This window comes from Psammomys obesus, unplaced genomic scaffold (genome assembly GCF_907164565.1).
Source record: "Psammomys obesus unplaced genomic scaffold, mPsaObe1.curated_primary_1811, whole genome shotgun sequence".
In the NCBI taxonomy this organism is placed as follows: Eukaryota; Metazoa; Chordata; class Mammalia; order Rodentia; family Muridae; genus Psammomys; species Psammomys obesus.
In genome coordinates, this window is record NW_026594216.1 from 4,047,428 (window position 1) to 4,070,321 (window position 22,894).

The following is a 22,894-nucleotide window of genomic DNA, read 5'->3' on the forward strand; positions in this document are numbered from 1 at the left end:
CTGGATTCATAGTCATTTAATGCACAGGTCTCTCTCCCTTTTAATGATCTCTCCCTTTTAATGGCTGTATCTGAGGCTTCTGAGCACCTCTCCTTTCTCTGAACTGGAAACTGTTTCCACTTGGAAATCCTAAAAGCATCCTTGAATGCCTTTTGTTCTTATTTTTATAAAAAGTAGCTTCTGGATATCACGGAAATATTGAAAACATTAAGAATATGGAACAATACAGAGACTGATATTGTCATTGTTTTAAAGAAATGATTGTATCACTAAAAAAATACATTGTTGCAATAAGCTTGACAAAGCAAGGTTGTTCAACCTTTGTTATAGGACTCCATTCCTCCCTCCTTCCCTTTTCTCCCTTCCCATTTCCCCTCCCTCCTCCCTTTCCATTCTTCCCTTCTTTTGTCCCTTCCTTTCACGCTCTCTCTCCCTCCCTCCCTCCCTTCCTCCCTCTCTCCCTTCCTCCCTCTCTCTCCATTCCTCCTCCTTCTGTGCTTCCCTTTCTCCATGTACTTCCAGAGTTTCTTTTTTGTATCACTGAAAACCTAAAGTAGATTTTTCTACTAACACAAGGAATAAACAAATAATATGTTTCTGACCTAGTGCATTGGAGAAAGAAGCCCACTGGCATCTGGGTACTATTGGAGACAAAACCAAAACCAAAACCAAAACCAAACCAAACCAAAACAAAACAAAACCCCCTGCTTACTCAGTTTGCAATACCTAGAGAGATGGATTATGAGGTACAGATGGAGGCACACGGTCAGTTGCAATGCATTGGCCAGGGTACTTCCTATCAGGAGGTGGTGACAGTGATTTTTTTGGATTATGTCATTCATTATTTAGTATACATGGCAGCACACTCACTGACAGGAGCATCTTATAGGGAAAATTAATTAAAATTCATATGACTTAATTTCACGTTTCTGGGTTCTACATTTTCCTGTAATGGTTTTGTACCACAGTCACATGGCAAGAAATGCAAATTGCTTCTAATACAAATAACACACCCCAAAATTCAAAGATGTTTCCTAACAGAGTATTGTAACGTGGGTGAAATTGTGTAGGAAAAGGAAAGTAATTTAAAAAAACATACAACAGAGAAAAAAGAGTAAGCAAGCCCCAAACCTCAGCTAACAGAGTGAATACCATGTTGGATAATGCACAAACAGCTTCAATATTCCCTTTAATTAGTTCAGAGTTAGGTGACAACACATTTAATCAGTGAGCTAACAAGTTCAGCAGCTGATTGCTCTCACAGCCCTGTGCATATGTGGTAACTGGAAAAAAGTAAATAAAATTACTTCCACTGCAATAATAAGGTGGCATTCTAATCTTATTATCGAAGCAACCTTTGGAAGTACCATACAGCAGTGAAAATTAATTACTTCCTGGGTATTCTTTATCGCCTTCAACTTGTCACTGTTGCTTAACCCTTTGGATGGCTCTATCAGAATTCATCCGTCAAGAAGATGGACTGTACCTTCCTCATACCCTGTACCTTTTCCTCAAGGTACTGAAGTAAGTCTGCTCTCCCTGCCTGAATTCACATTAGCAGCTATATTCCTGGGTGTCAAAATATGGCCCTTAGCAGACAGAGCAATCTATTCAATATTCAGTGTTGCTCCAATTAGCTAAACACACCTAGAAGCCAGCTGTGTTCTTGCTACTTTTGTTTTTTTCTGTTAAGTGCCTTCATCAGTTAGACAGAGAATAAGTAGCATTTTTTCACCTTCTTCATGACATATATGGAGATATTAATTAATTTATTTTACATTAATTAGCTTGGATTTTCCTAGGGTTACAAAGACCTCTCAAAAGCAAAGCAACATTTGTCACTCAGAAATCGTTTCTTCACATGCTTCTGGTCCTTAGGGTCCTTCTATGTTTAGGATCCTCTATTCATCAGGTAGTTGTGCTACTTAATTCACCTGCTCCATTTGCTGTCATCACGTACGTAATGTAAAAGGATACTAACTTCGTTACACTCTTGTACTGTGATGGAGAAGGACTGTCTACTTGACAAGGGTTCTGGGCTTGCCTGTGAGGGGTTATCTAGATTCTTTTAGCAAAGAGAGAAGACTCACCCTTAACTTCTGGGTGCTATATTTTGTGGGCTGGAGTCCTGGACAGATGGTTAAAGAGAATATGAGCTAAGCATAAGCATTCATTTTTCCCTGCTTCTCCATGGCGAATTAAGTGTGACCAAATGATGAGAAGACTCGTATTCTATTGCCATGCCTCCCCTGTGGAGGATGGATGGCACCCAGGAACTACGAGATAAAATTAATCTTTCTTTCCTTTTTTTTATCTTCTTTTCCACCCCTTTCTATTTATTTATTTCTTTATGTCTTTATTTCTTTCTTTATTTCTTTTTTATTTATTACAATTTATTCACTTTGTATCCCAGCTATGGCTCCCTCCCTCATCCCCTCCCAATCCTACCCTCCATCTCCCTTCTCCTCCCCTGCCCCTCCCCCAGTACACTGATAAGGGAGGTCCTCTTCTCCTTCCATCTGACCTTAGCCTATCAGGTTTCATAGAAGAAGACAATCTTTCTTTTCTTAAGTTGCGTTGTTAGGGCATTTTGCCAGCACATTTGCCTTTAGGCCTCACCTAAAACACTGAGGCAAAAATTATAATGGACAGCTTTATGTTTCCCATGGCAAAGACCCTGAATCTGTCATAGCAGATGGGGGTCTTATAAATAAAGCAGCACCTACAAAGTCATGCTTTGGCTTAGTTACCGTAAAGACCCAGAAAGCTTCATAGAGGGACTCAGAATCATTTTTGTTCATTTCAGTTACAAGAGTGACTGGGTCTACCACACTCTTTTTAACTAGCTTTAATTTACATGTAGATACTAGGCAATATGGCTGAGTGATCTGTTAAATTCTCCTAAGTTTAAGAAGTGGACACCAAGAGGAAGCCACTTTTTTAGACGAAGAAATGGAGACACAGAGTCAGGAATGCTGCTGTGTGATCAGAACCCATGCCAGCAACTTGATCCAGTGACCCTCAGCATGGTTTTATTAGATTGCTGTACCTTACCGACCCTGCAGGTACCAAGGCTGCCCTAGTTTGTTTGGCGATCACAAGTGTTAAAGGAGAGCGTGAGAATTCTGTTTTTCATCTGTCCACTCAAGATCATGGATTTTCTCAGAAGACAAATATGCACAGTGCCTTCTTATACAGACCAACTTCCTCTCACCACCAGAGACTAACAACGCTGAACTTTCTTCTTTCTTTCTTTTCCCCCTTACCTTTTGTGCTCATTCAAAAGTCATAAAAACTAGAGGCCACAGAGACAGGCAAGCATGGGCCCAACTTCGGCGCTTAATCACAGTGTGACTCTGCGCTTGATTTTGAGCTCAGGTTTTAAAATCTTTAAAATGATGTACAAATGCCTACTGGGTGGGCTACTGAAACACTTCAAAGAGGCCATAGAGTGACTTTGCTATAATCAAAATGAAAAGTCTTGAATCACTACCCAAGGCAAAAGGTACTAGACAACCTTCAGCTATGAGCAGAGCCAACAAAACATTCTATGACTGATGTTTGCTCTCCATGTGTGAGGCCCACACAAATTGATGTAACCGATATTTAGAAGAAACTTTTTGAAATGAAGAGCAATTCATAATGTTTGTATGACCTGTAGCATAAATTTGAATGTCTGTCTCTGTTTCCACAGGGCTACTCAGATAGTGTCCTCTTCTCTTAATTGTCCTCAGCTGTGGGCTTCTGTTTTTTTGTTGAATTTATCCAACTGTGAATTATCTTACCATCACAAATGCATTTTCCAGTGGCTCCCTACAACCAGACAATAGTCTGAGTCCCTTGTGTTCCATGGCCAGAGATTTGTACTCCGTGATCATTATTTACATTGACTTACAGTGTAACCCAGAGGCAAACATGTTAAGTGTGAGATTTTACTCCATTCTTAGCTTCTGGGGTGTTCTCATGGCCTGGCCCTGGAGGGTAGCTCTCTTCATGCTTTGCTGAGCATGTCGCTTTTTCTCTCTCTGGAAACCAACTGACTCTTATCATCCTTTTAAAAAAACACTGAACTCTGTATTTCACTGTAAAAAGAAGTTTACATTTATTATCTTTAGGGGTTTGTTAGTGTTTCTGTGTGTTTCCTTTCCCCCTCATAACTAAATGACCTATCAGCATGTTTAGCAAAATTCTAGAGAGAATTTGAATTTGTGCTATTCTCCCCAGAGACAGAAAATACTGGAGTTAATTTTAATTTCACATTTATTTATCTATTTCATATCAATTGCAATGGTCAGCAAATGAGTATGCCAATCATGAACAAAAATGGTCACGATATATGTGGCCCTGAATATTTTGATCACATTATACTTCACTATGAACAACTGCTGTGATGTTGGTAGATAGTTATAGAATGAAAAAAACAAAACAAAACAAAACAAAACAAAACAAAACAGATAACATATTGCTTCTACACAAGACAAAATAATCAAAGTATGGTTTCTATGTCCCTGACTTCACCATTGGAGAGTCCAGGACTACATTAGCATTACTATTCCAGAGAGTCAGGCAGGGATGCTACACTAGATTCTGGGCTACAGTTTGAGAAGAGATAGGTCGTGATGGTTCAATATTACTGGATAAAGAGGTTTTTGGCATAGCTGAGGGATGGAGTACTTATTCATCAGGCCAGGCCTGAATATTTGGAGTCAATATCTTGGACCCCTATATAAGAATTAGATTCTGCTTGATTAGCTTATTTAGTTATACAGAATTTAGTATGATTTATTTATATTATATGTCTGATATCCAACTATAAGTGAGTATATACTATGTGTGTCTTTCTGCTTCTGGAATACCTCATTCAGGACAATCTTTCCTAGTTCCATCCATTTGGCTGCAAATTTCATAATTTTCTTGTTTTTACTTGTTGAGTAGTATTCCATTGTGTAACTGTACCACAATTTCTGTATGCATTCCTCAACTGAGGGACATTTTGGTTGTTTCCAGCTTCTAGCTATTATAAACAAAGCTGCTATGAACATGGTTGAGCAAATGTTCTTGTTGTGTACTTGAGCATATTTTGGATACATGCCTAGGAGTGGTATAGCTGGATCTTGAGGAAGCACTATTCCTAATTGTCTGAGAAAGAGCCAGATTGATTTCCTAAGTGGTTGTACAAGGTTATGTTCCCACCAGCAATGGAGGAGGGTTCCCCTTTCTCCGCATCCTTTCTAGCATGTGCTGTCACTTGAATTTTTGATCTTAGCCATTCTGATGGGTGTAAGGTGAAATTTCAGGGTCATTTGATTTGCATTTCCCTGATGACAAAGGGTGTTGAGCATTTCTTTAAGTGTTTCTCTGCCTTTCGATATTCCTCTATTGAGACCTGGAGAGGACAGGAGCTCCACAAGTAGAGCCAAAGGTGGGGGGGGGGGACCTGGACACATGGGTCTTTTCTGAGACTCATACTCCAACCAAAGACCATTCATGGAGATAACCTAGAACCCCTGAACAGATGTAGCCCATAGTAGCTCAGTGTCCAAGTGGGTGCCCTAGTTATGGGAACACGGTCTCCTACATGAACTCAGTGGCCTGCTCTTTGATCATCCCCCCCCCCCCAAGGGGTTGAAGCCTTACCAGACCACAGAGGAAAACAATGCAGCCAGTCCTGATGTGACCTGATAGATAGGATCAAATGGCTTCTCTCCTATCGTTGGATGGGGGAAGGGGGCATGGGAGAAGAAGGAGGGAGGGTGGGAATGGGATGGGACAAAGGAGGGGGCTACAGCTGGGATACAAAGTGAAAAAGTGAAATTAATAAAAAATTAATTAATTTATTAATTAAGAAAAGAATTAGATTCTGTCCAGGTAAAATGGTGCACGCCTGCAATCCCAGCACTTGGGCAAGCAGAGGCAGGTGTATCTTTGTAAGTTTGAGGACAGCCTGACCTACAAATTGAGTCCAGGCCAGCCAAGGCTACACAGAGAAACTCTGTCTTGAAAAACCAACCAACCGACCGACCGACCAAACAAACAAACAAAAGAATTAGGTTCTGGATAAAGACTTCTATTCTTGTTTCCCACTTGGGTTTCCAGGTGTGATAATTTTGCAATGTCTCACCCTCTCCTTATTCCCTTATAATATTCGTGGAGAAGACATGAAGGAAAAACTCATTTGGAAAAGAGCTGATTACTCTACAAGATTGATCTGCAAATGGGAATGAAATCTCTAAGCCTCTCTCATGTAGTACCCTGAGAGATTACGTTTATAAGGTTTTCAGTAACCAGAATTAGTTGTTCTTATCTGGAATACATTGAGTTTCAAAATCCTGTATTTTATTGGTTTCAGTGATTGAAATGAGCTATATCAAGGCATAAAAAATGGACTGTGAAAATTTAAACAATCCTCTTCTGTAGTGTTGGAAAAACATGATTAATTTAGAAAGCTGACCTATGTCTCAGGTGCCTACCTAAAATGATCTATGAAGAAATGCACTGTTTCCAGAACACGGGAAAATTGAACTAAGATGTTTCATTTCTTTCTAATAATTGTGGCTAAAAAGTTATGTTGCTTTAGATAGAAATCAATTTTTCCCAGACCCTGTGGACCTGATTATTTTATTATCTGTAAGAAAGCTGAGAAAGAATAATTGTATCGTAAAATTTATTTTGGTAACTTTAAAGTTTCTAATTGCTTATCTTGCCCCCTGAAATGCCTATACTTAATAAGCATAAAATACCCAGAGCCAGAAACTATTTTAAATAAAGAAACAGTAAATACCAAAGCGTATTACAGACTACAGTTAAACCATCCTACGTAAGTAGATTAATATAAAAAAAGACATCTTGATTCCATAAACTGGCTAAAGAGAATGTATGATGGTAGGGTTCTTTCTCCTCAGGACTGTGAAACACCGTCCACTCAGGAAAGAGGAGAGGCTAAGTAAATTGTAGTCATTGGTGACAGTTCTGTGCCCTGTGTTCACTCCAGTTCTCCTCTGTCTGAGTCTGGACACAGGTCAGAACCAGCCTAAATGGAAAGAGGCACGGAGAAATGCTTCCACGGTAACCTGCTTACATTTTCATCATGTTAGTACCAAGTACGGCTTTGCCTTGCTTTCAAAACAGACCTGCTTTTCATCCCAAGGAAATGCTATGACTGTGTCCTGTTTTTTTTATACCAGGGGAAGAGTGGAAGCTTTGCTTCTGATTAAAGTCAGTGACATGAGTGACATGAAGAAGAAATGCATCAGCTGTCTCCCAGGGAACGGACTTGTCACCAAGGGAACAGTTTTGGAGGAGCAAAGGCCTGCAGGTATATTTGTAAGACAGAGAGGTTGGCTATTGCAGGGTTCTTAATAGGTGAGGTTTTGGATTGAGCCAATTCTATGGTTAGAGAGTTGGTTGCCCTTTAAAAATGTAATTAAACATCATTCACTATTTGAATTCAAGCCAAAGCAGACTGTATTTAATTTCCCTTGGAAACTTCACTGTTTCCTATTCTCTGGTGTGAATCCTGGCACACACATATAGCTGTTTCTGTCATCCAAAACTGCTAGTGTGCAAGGCTGCCAAGAATGGAATCCATTCTTAAAGACAGAAGAGAAGAAATCTCCCGTGTTCCCATTACAGACAAACAAACAAACAAACTAGTAAACAAACTCTCACAGTTGCAGACTGAAACTCATCTGTGCCTGTGGCTTATCCTTCAGAAACTGATGTAGTTCTCTAGCTTCTGCATGGTGGAGAAAAACTGGAAGTTAGTGAAAAGGACAAATCAGAGAAAATCTGCTGGCTTGAGTTAAAACAGAAACCATGGACAGCCTATATGGCAGTCAGCAGAACATACCATCTTCCTTTCCTCCTGTCCAACCCCATGCAGTTTCATCCACCGCATACAGGGGGCAGTATAAGGAGCTTTTCAAGAATATTGAAAGGCTTACCTTGGATTTCAGTTTTACAAAATGTCACCATTAGTGGCACAGTTTCCTCTGTCTCTCTGTTTGTCTGTCTGTCTGCCTGCCTGCCTGCCTATTCATCTAGAGACATTGTCTCATGTTGTCCAGTATAGCCTCAAACTCACCATGTACTTGAGGATGACTTTGAACTTGGCTGGGATTATAGACACAAGCCACCATGTCATGTTTCTGTGGTACTGGGAAATGAATCCAGGGCTTTATGTATGTGTGGCAAGCACTCTGCTAACTGAGCTGTATCACCATCTGCCTAGTGTTCTTATTTGTAAAATGGGACAGTGATTATGACTCTATTACAATGTAATGTTGCCATAAAGATCAGGTGTGAAGAATGCTTGTCACAAGTCCTGGAATATAATAAATGTTTTAAAAGCCATTGATTAACAAAGCTGTATATCTATATAGAAATATACCTGTCTGGATAAGAAGGAGTAATATACTCTGTCAACGAATTAGTTCAACAAATCATTGATATTTGTTTGGAAGATTATGGTAGTCTTGGGATATAGTGGCAAGCAAAAAGGGTATTCTTTGCCTTCATGTCACTTAAGGCTGGGTGGCGAATAAAGTGCAGGCTAACAATTACACGAAAAGCTATAGAATAGACCAATAATTACACAAAAGTACCCTAAGTCAATGTAATGATGTCATGAAAGAATATAAGAGGGACCTTAAATTTGATTTGGGTCAGGGTTGGTATCTCTGAGAAGGACACATAAAAGCCAGAGGTGGGAGCATCCAAAACAGTCAGCTAGGCTCATGGGCTGGGACTGGAGGAGCACAGAGAGAAGACAATAGAGTTGAGGAGAAGTAGATTGTAAAGATCCAGGCAGGCTGAATGGATTCCAGCTGTGTTTAGAGAACCTCTCGATGAACCTCATTGATTGAGACCAAGGAGGGCCAGGTCAGCACTTCAGCTGGCACACCAGGAGCTTGGTTTGGGCCATTGTATAAACACAGGTGCCATTTTTGATGATCCACTTCAGTTAATAGCACTGTGTTAGAGGAGATTTGTAGAACTCCATTAGGGATTGCTGTTTGATTATATAAATAGGATAATCTATTTAGTGCCAGCATTGTAAGTTTAAATTTAAGCATGCACAGTCAAAAATTCCATAATGACATTCCGCCATAACTTGCCAAATAAATAGATCCGCAGTGCAAAGGTTTTTTATTGTTCTGCATCCTTGCTGCAATTCCTGTGTTCTTGATGATTTTATGCATATAAATATTTTCTGTTACTTAATGATTTTTCTCTTTCTTTCTCCTGTCTTCATCTTCTCCCAGCCCTATCTCTTACAGCATGTTAGTACCCTCTCCCTTAATAGCAGACATTAGTAAAGCCAACCAGTGAGTGGAGGACACTGAAACATTGGGCAGCACTAGCACCAGATCCTAACTCATAAAGCTTAGGTGGAGAGGAGATGCCCACAGATTGACTCTGTCAGACCCTGGGAATTGGAGAATGAATGCTTTGCAGAAGGTGGGAAATTCTGGGACTTTGCACTCATCTCTAATTTCCTACTCAGAAGCAATGTGCAGACAAATGATGCTTTGCTCTCTTGCTTCAGTTCAGTGTTCTTGGTGATGACTGCAGCATTATGAGGTATTTTTAACTGTAAATGGGGGAATTATGGAACTCTATACCGGTGGCTCTCAACCTATAGGTCACAATCCCCTTGGGGGTTGAATAGCCCTTTCACAGGGATCATTAAGATCACCAGAAGACACAAATATTATGTTTCATAACACATTATGGTTTTTTTTTAATTTTATTTTTTTCTTATCAGTTACATTTTATTAACTCTGTATCCCAGCCGAGTCCCAATAACTCATTCCCTCCCAGTCCCTCCCTCCCTCCTTCCTCTCCACCGTGCCCCTTTCCAAGTCCACTGATGGGGGGACCTCCTCCCCATTCATCTGATCCTGTTTTATCAGGTATCTTCAGGACTGGCTGCAAAGCTCTCCTCTGTGGCCTAACAGGACTGCTCCTCCCTTGGGGGATGGGGAGGCCAAAGAGCCAGCCATTGAGTTCCTGTTAGAAATAGTCCTTGTTCCCCTCACTATGGGAAACCAATTGGTTACTAAGCTACTACAGGCTACATCTGAGCAGAGGTTCTGGGTTATATCCATACATGGTCCTTGGTTGAATGTCAGTCTCAGAAAAGACCCTGTGCCCAGATATATTTGGTCCTTGTGGAGCTCCTATCCTTTCCCCATCAGACTAACTCCCCTTCTTTCCCATGACTCCCTGTACTCTGCCAAAGGTTTGGTCATGAGTCTTTGCTTTGAAAACACTGCTACTTAGAGTCTTTCAAATGTGCTCAGTAGACTCCTGTCATACGTTCAATGCACATCCCATCTGTCTTTCTAAACGAGGATTGATCAATTACCCCATGTCCGCTCTCTTGATTATCATTTTTAGGTGTACAGATTTCATTATCTTTATCACATCTTATAGGTCTATATAAGTGAGTATATACCGTGTTTGTCTTTCTCCTTCTGGGATATTTCACTCAGGATGATCTTTTCTAGATCCCACCATTTGCCTGCAAATTTCATGATTTCCTCCTTTTTGATTGCTGAGTAGTATTCCATTGTGTAAAAATACCACAATTTCTGTACCCATTCCTCCGTTGATGGACATCTGGGTTGTTTCCAGGTTCTGGCTATTACAAATAAAACTGCTATAAACATGGTTGAGCAAATATCCCTTTTGTGTACTTGAGCAAAGTTTGGGTATATACCTAGCAGTGGTATAGCTGGGTCTTGAGGAAGCACTATTCCTAATTGTCTTAGAAAGCGCCAGATAGATTTCCAGAGTGGTTGTACCAGTTTACATTCCCACCAGCAATGGAGGAGGGTTCCCCTTTCTCCACAACCTCTTCAGCATGTGTTGTCCCTTGAGTTTTTCATATTGGCTATTCTGATGGGTGTAAGGTGATATCTCAGGGTCGTTTCCTGATGGCTAATGAGGATGAGCATTTCTTTAAGTGTTTCTCTGCCATTCGATATTCCTCTGTCAAGAATTCTCTGTTTAGCTCTGTTCCTCGTTTTTTAATTGGATTACTTGGTTTGCTGCTTTTCAGCTTCCTTAGTTCTTTGTATATACTCGATATTAGTCCTCTGTCAGATAAAGGGTTAGTGAAGATTCTTTCCCAATCTGTAGGCAGGCGTTTTGTTTTGATGACAGTGTCCTTTGCTTTACAGAAGCTTTTCAGTTTCATGAGGTCCCATTTATTGATTGTTGCTCTTAGAGCCTGTGCTGTTGGTGTTCTGTTCAGGAAGTTGTCTCCTGTGCCAATGAGTTCTAGGCTGTTCCCCACTTTTTCTTCTAACTGATTTAGAGTATCTGGTTTTATGTTGAGGTCTTTGATCCACTTGGACTTTAGTTTTGTGCAGGGTGATAAATATAGATCTATTTTCATTTTTCTGCATGTGGACATCCAGTTGGACCAGCACCATTTGTTGAAGATGCTGTCTTTTTTCCATTGAATGGTTTTGGCTTCTTTGTCAAAAATCAAGTATTGATTGATCAAGTTCCATTGATCCTCCTTTCTGTTTTTATGCCAATACCATGCAGTTTTTATTACTATTGGTCTGTTGTACAACTTGAGATCAGGGATGGAGATACCTCCAGATGATCTGTTTTTCTACAGGATTGTTTAATATTGTTTCATTTACGAATGTAGGTGCTCTTGTATTTGGGGCATAGATATTCAAAATTGTGATGTCCTCTTGGTGGATTTTTCCTTTGATGAGAATATAGTGGCCCTCCTTATCTTTTTTTATTAACTTGGGTTGAAAGTCTATTTTATTAGATATTAGGATGGCTACTCCTGCTTTTTTTCTGGAACCGTTTGCTTGAAAGACATTTTTCCAGCCCTTTACTCTGAGGTAGTGTTTATCTTTGTTGCATAGGTGAGTTTCTTGGATGCAGCAGAATGATGGATCTTGTTTCTGCAACCATTCTGTTAGTCTGTGTCTTTTTATTGGGGAGTTGAGTCCGTTGATGTTGATAGAAACTAGTGACCAACAATTGTTGCTTACTTTAGATGTGGGGTTGGTGGTGTCACTGAGTTTCATTGCTTGTATTCTTTTGGTTTTTTTGTTGTGTAGTTATCTATTTCCTCTGTTTCCTTAGATGTAGTTGTTTTCTTTGGTTTGGGGTTTCCCTTCTAGTAACTTCTGTAGAGCTGGGTTACTATGTAGATATTGTTTAAATTTGGTTTTGTCTTGGAATATTTTGAATTCTCCGTCTATGTTGATTGAAAGTTTTGTATAGTAGTCTGGGTTGGAATCTGTGGTCTCTTAAGGACTGGATGATTTCTGTCCAGGCCCTTCTGGCTTTCATAGTTTCTGTTGAGAAATCTGGTGTGATTCTGATAGGTCTACCTCCATATGTTACTTGGCCTTTTTCCCTTGCTGCTTTTAGGATTTTTTCTTTGTTTTGTAGGTTCAGTGTTTTGACTATGATGTGACGTGAAGAATTTCTTTTCTGGTCTAGTCTACTTGGTGTTCTGTAGGCCTCTTGTATGTTTATGGCCATCTCCTTCTTTAAGTTGGAAAAGTTTTCTTCTATAATTTTCTTGAAAATATTTTCCGGACCTTTGAGCCTGATGCCTTCTTTTTCTTCTACTCCTATTATTCTTAGGTTTTGTCTTTTCATGGTGTCCTTGATTTCTTGGATGTTTTGTGTTTGGAACTTTTCTGATTTTACTTTTTCTTTGAGAGACGTGTCAATTTCCGCAAGTGTATCTTCGGCTCCTCAGATTCTTTCTTCCATCTCTTGTATTCTGTTGGTGATGCTTATCTTTGTAGTTCCTGATCTTTTCTCTATGTTCTCCAGCTCCTGGTTTTTCTCTATTTGTGTTTTCTTTATTGATTCTAATTCTGTTTTCATGTCTTGCACCATTTCCTTCATCTGTTTGAATGTGGACTCCTGCTTTTCAATGATAGCGTCTATTTTTTTGTCTGTTTCCTCTCTATGTATCACTAATTGTGCCTCTACTTCTTTGGGTATAATTGCCTGTATTTCTATGAGAGCTTTGTTTATTTCTTTTTTATTTGCCTTCATTTGTGTGGACATTTCTTTGAGAGCTTTGTGCATTTCTTCTCTGTTTGCCTCAATTTTCGTGGTCATTTCTCTGAGAGCACGATTTGTTTCCTATTGGTTAGTCTCGATTTCTTTGGCTATTTCTCTGTGGGCTTTGTTCATTTCATCTTTATGGGCCTCTAATAGCTGGAGAAACATAGTTTTGAGGTCGTTTTCTTGTATATCTAGTGAATTAAAGTGTCCATTGTTTTGTGGGGTTGCCGGTGAGGTCATTATATCCTGATTTTTGTTGGGAGTGTTCTTACGTCTGCCTCTAGCTCTCTGGTTATTTATAATCCTCACTGTTAGTTCCTCGAGATTGTAGTTCAGGCTATGACCTCTCTTTCTGTTTTCTGGACTGTTTTTTCAGGAAGATGAGAGAAGTTCACTGGTTTGGGAGTGTGCAATGTGGTTTCAGTTTTGCCTAAGTAAGGAATGTGACTCTGGCGCTTTTTGCATGCGCTTTTAGAGGGCACAGTGTGAATGCGTGAATTCTCTGACTATTGCAGTGGCCTGCAAGCCACTATTACACAGTTCTGACTGAGATCCAGGGATTGTTTGCCTGGATTATACTGGTGGACCCACAAGGCAGAGGCTTCAATGTTGGGGTCGCTATCCCAAGAATCCCTATGATGCCCACACTAGGAGTGTGGGTGGTAGGGATCTCGTCTGGTTGCTTCTGTGGAGAGGCCCTGGGTCTGGGGCAATCTCTCCCTAGAAGGCTCACTCATTCTCTTGCAGGACCAGTTGGAATGCACAGGGGTTCCCCTTGCTCACTACTCTCTGATTTGGTCCTGTTGCAGAAGTGCACGGGTAGGCTAACAGTCAGGTCTGTGACATTGTGGCTGCAGGACTCGGTGTCCACCTTTCCTGTGTGCTGCCTCTTTGTCCTTTTCCTTTTCCTCCGCTAGGATGGGTTATGTTGGCTGGTCCCTTGGTGGCACGGGAAAGAGTTAGGTTGAGTGTACTCAATCCCAGATCCCGGGCCCAGATCTCTCTGCCAGAAGCAGCCTGGCAGTAGAATCTATGTTTGCTGATCCCGAGAGAGTACCAGGTAGGGTTGAGTGTCCTCAGATCCAGAGCTTGGGTTTCTCTGCTAGGGGCCGCTGGGTGAGCTGGGGAGAGGGTGCTGTGTCTTTGGCAGGCTGCCTCTCTGTCCTTCCCCTCTGACCTTCCCCTCTGCTAGGGCAAGCTTCTGGAGGTGCTCTCAGGGGAGTGCCAGCAGGGGTTGGGGCTTCTCAGTCGGATCCTGAGCCCTAAGCCGGCGTTTCTCTGCCAGGGGTCGGGGGGGCACTGGTGATAGAACTTGCTGCTAGATCTTATTGTGCTGGACCCAGGAGAATCTCAGGACGTGTAGAATGACCACAGTTCCAGATCCCGAGCTGTAGTTTGTTTGCTAGGAGCAGCTGGCAGCACTGGAGTTCTGGCACTTTGAAGCCGCTGTGAGCCTCTTTATCCTTCTGCACGGCCATGGCAGGGTTATGGCGGTGTTTGGGGGAGTGCCCGAAAGGATTGGGTTTTCTCAGCCCAGATCTCGGGTTGGGGTACATACAATGTGGTCTGTGTCAGATTCTGCTGTCCGCCTTTTGCCTCCTCCCAAGAGGGAGTAGGGATTTTGAGCTGGGTGTGCAGCTTCTCTCTGTGCACGGCGGGAGCTCAGTTGTGATGGCGGCAGGTACCCGTGGTCGGAGAGACCTTCCAGGGAAAGATTGGGTGACCTGTGACCAGTCTGGCAACTTTCCTTCCCCGTGGGTTTTTTTTTTTTTTTTTTGCAACTGGGACTCTTAGTCTCAGGCCCCCTTGTGCCCACCGATCAGCCTGGGAAAGTGATCGGGACAAGCCGGCTTGCGACACCAGCCCAGAGACCCAAAGCCCGCGTTGCCGGGTTCTCTTCCAGGTTCTGGCTGGGCAGCCGAGAGTGGACCTGACCGATTCCCTCGCCGTGGGAGCCTCCCCTCACCTGGGAAACACGTTCGATCGCTGTTGTTTTAGGGCCCAGAGTTCAGTCTCCTGGTCGCTGCATGGAGTGTGTTGTCCTGCTTCTCAGACACGGTGTTCTCCCGGTGCAGCCATCTTGGCCCCCCCTCCACATTATGTTTCAAACATTATGTTTCATAACAGTTGCAAAAGTTACAGTTATGAAGTAGCAACAAAAACAATTTTGTGGTTGCGGTTCACCACAACATCTGGAGCTGTATTAAAGTGTCTCAGAATTAGAGAGGCTAAGAACCATTGCTGTGTACTCTCTAGGAGTTGTTTTTTGTGTCTCCTCTTCTCCATGATGCCTCTGTTACAGCTTTGGAAACAGTACTCGTTTTAAAACACATTCTTTTAAAGCACAAAACAACCTCTTAATTTGACCCCATAAGGAAAACTCTGACTGGAGCCTAGTGGAAAAGTAGGGGAAGGATATAAGAACCCAGAAGTTATAAGAACTCCACAAGAAGATCAACAAAGTCAGAAACCTGTGCCCAGCAGGGTTTTGGAGCCTGAAGCACAAACAAAAACCCAGGCATGGACTGGACCTAGGCCCTCTACACATATGTAGCCCGTGGGTAGCTTAGTCTTCATGTGTGTTTCATAGTAAAGGCAGTCAGGGACTGTCTTTGACATAGACTCTGTTACCTGCTTTTTGTTCACTCTCCTACGCTGGAGTTGTCTTGCCTGGTCTCAGTGGAAGAGAATGTGAAAAAAAAATAAAGGTTAAAGACATGTCTTCTGATATAAAAATGGTAACAAAATACTGTTAATACTTATTAATAAATAAGAAAATTAAGTAAACATTTCACTGTTTAAAATAGGCATCCAATATTTTTAGAGCAGTGGAGCAGGCAAACATTAAAGGATTGAAGCTATGTCCTATCGTCTGTCACTATATAACTTACTATGTTCTACACAATCCGGGTAAAGTAAGACTTTTCCTTAGGTCAGGCATAGGCTTTTTATTTCTTATGGATTCAGCACTCTGTTTTCATTTTATCCTTCAGTGTCTGGGCAATATCCACGTGTGTATGCATACAAGAGTCAGATAACAGAAAAAAGACAGGGATGGACACAGAAAGAGAAAAAGGAAGAATATAGGGAAGAGATTATATGATTTCCTGGTTTTTGTGGAACCATTCAAAAAGGAAATGAAATTTTTTTTGAGTCCTTGCTGTGTGCCAGGTAACATTTAGAACCCTTTACATGTTATTTTGCTGCTCTTTATAATAATTTAATTTTAAATATGAAGAACCTTAGTTCCAAAGAGGTTAATACTTTGCTGTAGTCACACAGCAGGTAGAAGGCTGAGTGTAATCTCAGATTTGGATTTGAGTTTTGGATTCAACATTCTTTTCTGAATTTGCTGTTGCTTCTACAAGGATTTCTTATATTTTCACTGTTAACAAGTGCAAATGCTGCAACATAGCTGACACCTTTATTTCGCTTGACTTGATTGAGGAGGCAGGAGCTAGAAGCCACAAAAAGAGAAGCTGAGTTCAGTAGAATTGTTTTTGACGTAGACTCAAGGCACAACATAGTTAAAGAGAAGGAATATTATGGCTGGTGTCGGCAAGGAACACCCTGTGTGAAGATACCCAACGCTGCAGATGTGCATGCTCATCTCTTATAACTTTCATGTTAGGATCCTAGGGAACGTGACTAAATCCCAGTTAGGTATGAGCATTGAAAGAGGCAAAACCTGTTGAGAATTAAATAAGTGAGGCCATGGTGTGGAGGACCTCAAGGCCAGACTGAAGGGATGAAAACATATTCTAATACTGTTCACTTTTATACACTTCTTAGTTCATCTAAGAAGTTGGGGTGTGGTCTTAAAGATGTTTGCTTAAGTTCTTAACACTATTATAGGGATGTGAAAAGCAGAAGCCGTTCACCCAGCTCTACAAAAATCATGTTTGACTCAATGTGCAAAGAGATCACGTTTAAAGTTATTCTATTTTCTGGTTTGATTTGTCCAAATAAGAGCTCTGATTTATGTAAAGCTTATGATAAATTAAGCATGTTTTCTGTCACAAAAATTGACAAGATTAAATGCCCCGTGATCATCGCATTTGTAGTTCTGGAAGGACTGTTAACAAGCAAACATCTGGCCATTACTGCTGATGAATCTCTTCCTTGATATCTCTTGACAAGGAGAGTGGGCGGGGTCAGTGCATTCAAGTCCAGATGAGCTGCATTGTAATGACCCTGTCCACTTACTTCAGTGGTGATTGTTAATGAAGCATTTTGCATAATTGATCATTTGATACTGAAAGATGTAGTCATCATATTGTTCCATGGTACATCGCAGTGGGTCAGAAACAAAACAAAAAATTACTCAGGAAGTTTTATGTTTGGAATTCTGTCTGGTGATCCAGCCCACTGTGGAAAGTAGTATGTGAGGGATGTCACAGAGCCTTGATTATCCACAGATTTCTGCCATGAAGCTCTGATGATGGATTACATAGAAAAAGGCCTCTGAGAGAGCATCCCAGTCAATGAGGTCCTTACAGGCTGGAGGCAACCCCCTGATTGACTTCCTGCCATGCAGCCAATAGCAGGTAACTCCTCAGTGACTTGCTGAGCACACTGTCAAGAAGGACATGCATCACGGCAGCCTCCTGCCTCTGGTGTGTTATTTCTGGACCTTTGCTGCATGGAAATATATTGCTAAATCACATCTTTGTAGAGCCATTTTTAGTACCTTTGAAGGCCGTGTGGTTAGCATCAGAGTTCAGGGAAGAACAGCCAAGCAGGTTTCTCCTTGAGCTCAGATGGGAGAACATCTTCTCTAAAACCATGCTGTTTCAACTCCAAAACTACATAAATAAATCCTGTACCAGGTCAACACTCCTATTTACTGGTATCCCTAGTCTTTTGTGTTCCCTCTTACACTTCTGATTTATAACATGTCCTGAGAGCTAGAAAGGATCCTAGACATTACCTAGCCAATGTCCCCAGTTAGTTATATTACAGAACAAAGAGAAATTAGAGAAATGACTCAATAGATGCTGTAAGGGAGTAAGACACAGATCTTAACCAAGCAGTACTCTATCTTTTTTATCTTCTTCTTTCTTTTTCTTACTATCATTTACTAGAGTTTATTCAATTTGTATCCTGTCTGTGGCCTCCGCCCTCATCTCCCAAATTCACCCTCCATCTTCTCATCCTATGCCCCTCCCCTAGTCCATGGATGGAGGAGATCCTCCTCCCTTTTTTTTTTTTTTTTTTTTTTTTTTTAGAATTTCTAAGTTATTTTATTTAGAGATTCAATAAGCTTGTAAGGGAGGATTCCATTCATTTATTCTCAGCCATATCAGCAAAGGATATAAGGCTTAAAAAGACATGTTAGACTTACGTTAAACACAGGTTATTATGTTGTTGGGTGTGAACCATGCAACAAGCAAAGCAGCTTTTCCTGATAATAAACATAGACTGTATAGACTCACTGCAGATGAAAATGTTTATCACTAGCCATGAAACTGGTATACATTTATCTGAGACTGTGAAAACCTCTTTATAAAGTAATGAAATCCTTAGTAGCACTGCCTCTCCCCCCCCCCCCCCCCGAACAGGTATTCTGAAACCTGAGCACTAGAACAGCACCTTTCTGGAGAGTCCTGTTTACACATGAAAGAGCTGTTCAAACCTTGGAGTCCAATTTTGTTCATTTGGAAGCACGAAAAAAAATCACATCATCCAGCTGATTGAACTCTTGTGAGATTGTTACTTTCCTGTAACGTAAACACTTATATGGCAGCCTAAAAATTCTGCCCTCATTTAATTTGTCAAAAGCTCTTTCTACATACATTGAAATGATGTTGTAGATCTTTCTTTTTTTAATTTTATTTTTTTCTTATTAGTTACATTTTATTAACTCTGTATCCCAGCTGTATCCCGCTCCCTCATTCCCCCCCAATCCTACCCTCTCTCCCTCATCTCCACCCTGCCCCTTTCCAAGTCCACTGATAGGGGGGCCTCCTCCCCATTCATCTGATCCTGTTTTATCAGGTATCTTCAGGACTGTCTGCAAAGTCCTCCTCTGTGGCCTAACACCTCCTCCCCTTCTATTTGACTCTAGCTTATCAGGTCTCATCAGGACTGCTTGCATTGTCTTCCTTCTCTGGCCTGGCTTATATTCTGTATTTTTTTTAAATCCCTGCAAGAAAAATGGTGATGTTATCAGTTTGAGGAGGCATAGCATGATGGAGTGTCAAGATTGATACAATCTTTGTTTGGTATTTTGTGCAAAAGATGCTCTCAATAGACATTTACAGAACCTTTCTGGTCCTATTTCACATTTTGTCTCTCAACTGTCTTCTCTAGTCCACCTTAATCTTTCTGTCTGCCCTATTCAGGCATCAAGCTCTAGTCCTGTGCTTCCAGGTGGGGTGGTCCCATCTCCATTTGTTCTATTTCAGCTCCTTTCTCCTTCAGTTCTCTTTAAAAATCAGATTTCTATATCCATCATTACCATCCTCTGCTGCTCAAAGTTTTCAGTGTCAAATTATATTTTATAGAGGAAAAAATAACCCAAGAACTTCAGCAAAGTATTCAATTTCATCCATTATCTACCCCCAACTCTTAGGTAATGTAAACTGAATCAGTCTTGGAAGTTGGAGAGCTCAGGGCATCTTGGCTCAGCCATTACCTGTGTGATGTGGGGAAGGTGTTTAACCTCTGAGATTTCCAGGTCATTCTAATTTTAGCTTCAGCACTCACATCTCTTTGTTACAATCCATGTATGTTGTTGGTTAACTATACTGCTTGGCTGTTTCCTAACAAATCATTCTCCTTATTATTTAATTGTATCATAGAGTGGACATTTCATCCTGTTGAAATCTTATCCATCCTGTAAGAGGCAGCCAAAAAGCTACTTGGAGCCAATTCTGATTGCATTTCTGAAGCAAAAGCAGTTTCTGACCGTGCTTTCTCATATTAGTTCTTAATGAGAAATGTTCTCATGTCTCTGTCTCTTCTATAACACTTTTTATGATATCCTTTTTGTACACCTGCCTTTCTTTTCTTTCTGCATGACAAATATATATGTGTCCTACTCACAACTGTTTGTTCCATAAGAACTGGGTTCACTTTCATAAATATAATATTTATTGGATTAAAAATTCACCTTTGTGCCAAGAAAAGCAGCAAATTAAGTAATGAGATTTAGATATAGTTCATGTGAATACTTCTATTGGCTCATTTGGGTGGTGCCGGGTTATTTGGAAGTGAATGAATCTCTTCACTGTTGGACATATAGTACTTGGTGATCTTCATCTTACCTTTTCTGTCTTCTTTCATTCCATGGAAGGCAGTATTAACCTATGCCAAGGCCCATTCTATAATGGAACTGAAAATAGTTGGCATAAGAATGGGAATAAATGCATATTCCACTGGCATAAAAATTGAGAGTAAGAGTATGGTAGAAAGACTAGGACAAGTTTAATTAGTAATAAACACTACACGTTGTTCTTAGAGGACATATCCTTAGATATGGGGCATGGTAACATATTTCTACCTTTGTCAGCATCTGTTGCATTGAACCAAAGACTGTAAAATCACCATCTGGATTTGTCTTTACTCTGTGTTGTTACGACAGGACCTATTGCCCCGCTTTGAGGACTGATCCAATTTAGACAACAGCTATTTGCTAAATAGTGAGTGGCTTAGGGAAAGCTGTTTGTTTTCTTTAATTAATTACACAACTGCAATTACGTGTATGTGAATGAAAACAATCAGATGTTTCTCTTATTGGAAAAAGAGTGTTCATTTTTATAGATTGTTGTTTGAAAATTTAAATATATCAACCAAACCAATTGTTTGCTAAACTCTTACCAAGTGACAAATTCTGAGTCAGATGGAACCAGAGCCTACAACTCCTTCCCTGCCTCCTAACTCTGGGCTCTTCATAGTGAGTTATCAAGCAGCTTTTCTTCTGAGCAGCTCACCGGACTAATGTGAGGGATTACCGTGCATAGTGCATTTATTCCAAAGGCCTCTTATAGTTCCAGAACCCTAATTGTCAGGCCCTTCTATTAGCTTAATGGAAGTACAACTTGAAAGAAACAGGCCTCCCGTTCACTCAGCGTGCCAACCCTCATGTTGGCATGGCAGGTGGGCACATTGGGTCATTCTTCAAGCCTTGTTTCTGGTCAGGGGAAAAGAAATGAAAATCTCTTATCGGCCACAGGGATGTATTGTTCCATAGCATAGTTTATCAAAGTAGTTAGTAGAAGATAATATGGTAATTTCAAACTTGTTTTCTTATTTGACAATTCAAACCATTGCACAGATTTCTGGTATGGCCAGTGATAGGTGACACTAACTTCTGAGAAATAAAACATTAAATAAAATAACGAACGTGAAAAAAGGAAAATAGCTGCTGACAGGTATAGAATGGTTTGCAATGATAGAGCACTTGTTTCCCTGTAATCTGCAGGCACTTCATTGACCTTTGTACATTGAGTTTTAGGAGATGTAAAAAGAATGATAATGTTAATAATGTACTGTGAACTACAATACTGTCTCTTTCCAATGCCTGTTGCAAACTGAGCAGGGGGTCTAGGTCCTCTCTATGCATGGTCTTTAGTTGGAGTATTGGTCTCTGCAGGCCCCTTGGGCCCAGGTTTGCTTGTTTGTTGTTGTTGTTTTTTTTTTTTTTTTTTTTTTTTTGGATCTGTTGGTCTACTTGTGCCTGTCCCCTACAGGTCTTTCTTTCTCCCTCTTCTTCCATGAAGTTTCCTGCATTCTGCCCAAAGTTTGTTTATGAGTCCCAGTATCTCCTTCCATACCCTGATGGGTAGAGTCTCTCAGAGGTCCCCTGTGGAAGGCTTCTGTCAAGTGGGTTCCCTAGGAAGGGGGGGGCAGGGGCTGTCTCTGACTGGAAATCAGTGGCAAACTCTCTGATCATCTACCCCTGGGGGGGTTCAGCCTTGCCAGGCCACAGAGGAAGATGTTGCAGCCAGCCCTGATGAGACTTGATAGGCTGGGGTAAAATAGAAGAGGAGGACCTCCCCTATCAGTGGACAAGGGGAGTGGCATAGGAGGAGAAAAGGGAAGGCGGTTGGGACTGAGAGGAGATGGAGGGGTATACAGCTGGGATACAAAGTGAATAAATTTTAATAAATATTAAAAAATTATTCAAAAATGCCCTTTGCAAACAACAGGCTTTGAATTTAGGTCCATAGTTACTATTTGCTACTTGTGTATGTACAAGCTACATAGCCTCTTTGGAGCTATTTTCCATTAGTAAGATGGAGATAATACTCCTACATGAAAACATTTTCTGAGAATTAAAAGTTATGGCCCCTATGTTACTATATAAGCTATGCACTGCCTAACACAAAATGATGAATCATTACATGATAGATAGGAGTGCTTTCAGGAGTGGATTCAAAGTCCACATCCACTGAATATGAAGGCATCACCTACAGTGGAAGGACCAATGAGACTTGTCTAGAGTGGAAATGCAAAGGCTGCCACCATCTACATATTCACAGGTCATCTGTCTTTCTCTTCTTACATCTATACATTTAGCAAATGATGGCAGTCTATTCTGTTGAGGATGAGAACACAGACAGGCTTCATTTTCCTCAAAAAAAAAAAAAAAAAAAACTTCTAACCCAGCAGGTAAGAAAAGATAAGAAACAAGAATATGCCATAGGATGACACATTAGTATAAAGAGTGGCAATGATATGGGGTACCTGAATACAGGAAAATATATTTTTTTTTGTGGCCTGACAAGTATAGCAGTAATTAGGGTATGTGATGAGTCACTGTGTTTCATATAGATTAGGCATATTTCCTTAAACTATTTTGTAATGAGACAATCTTTTTTTGTAA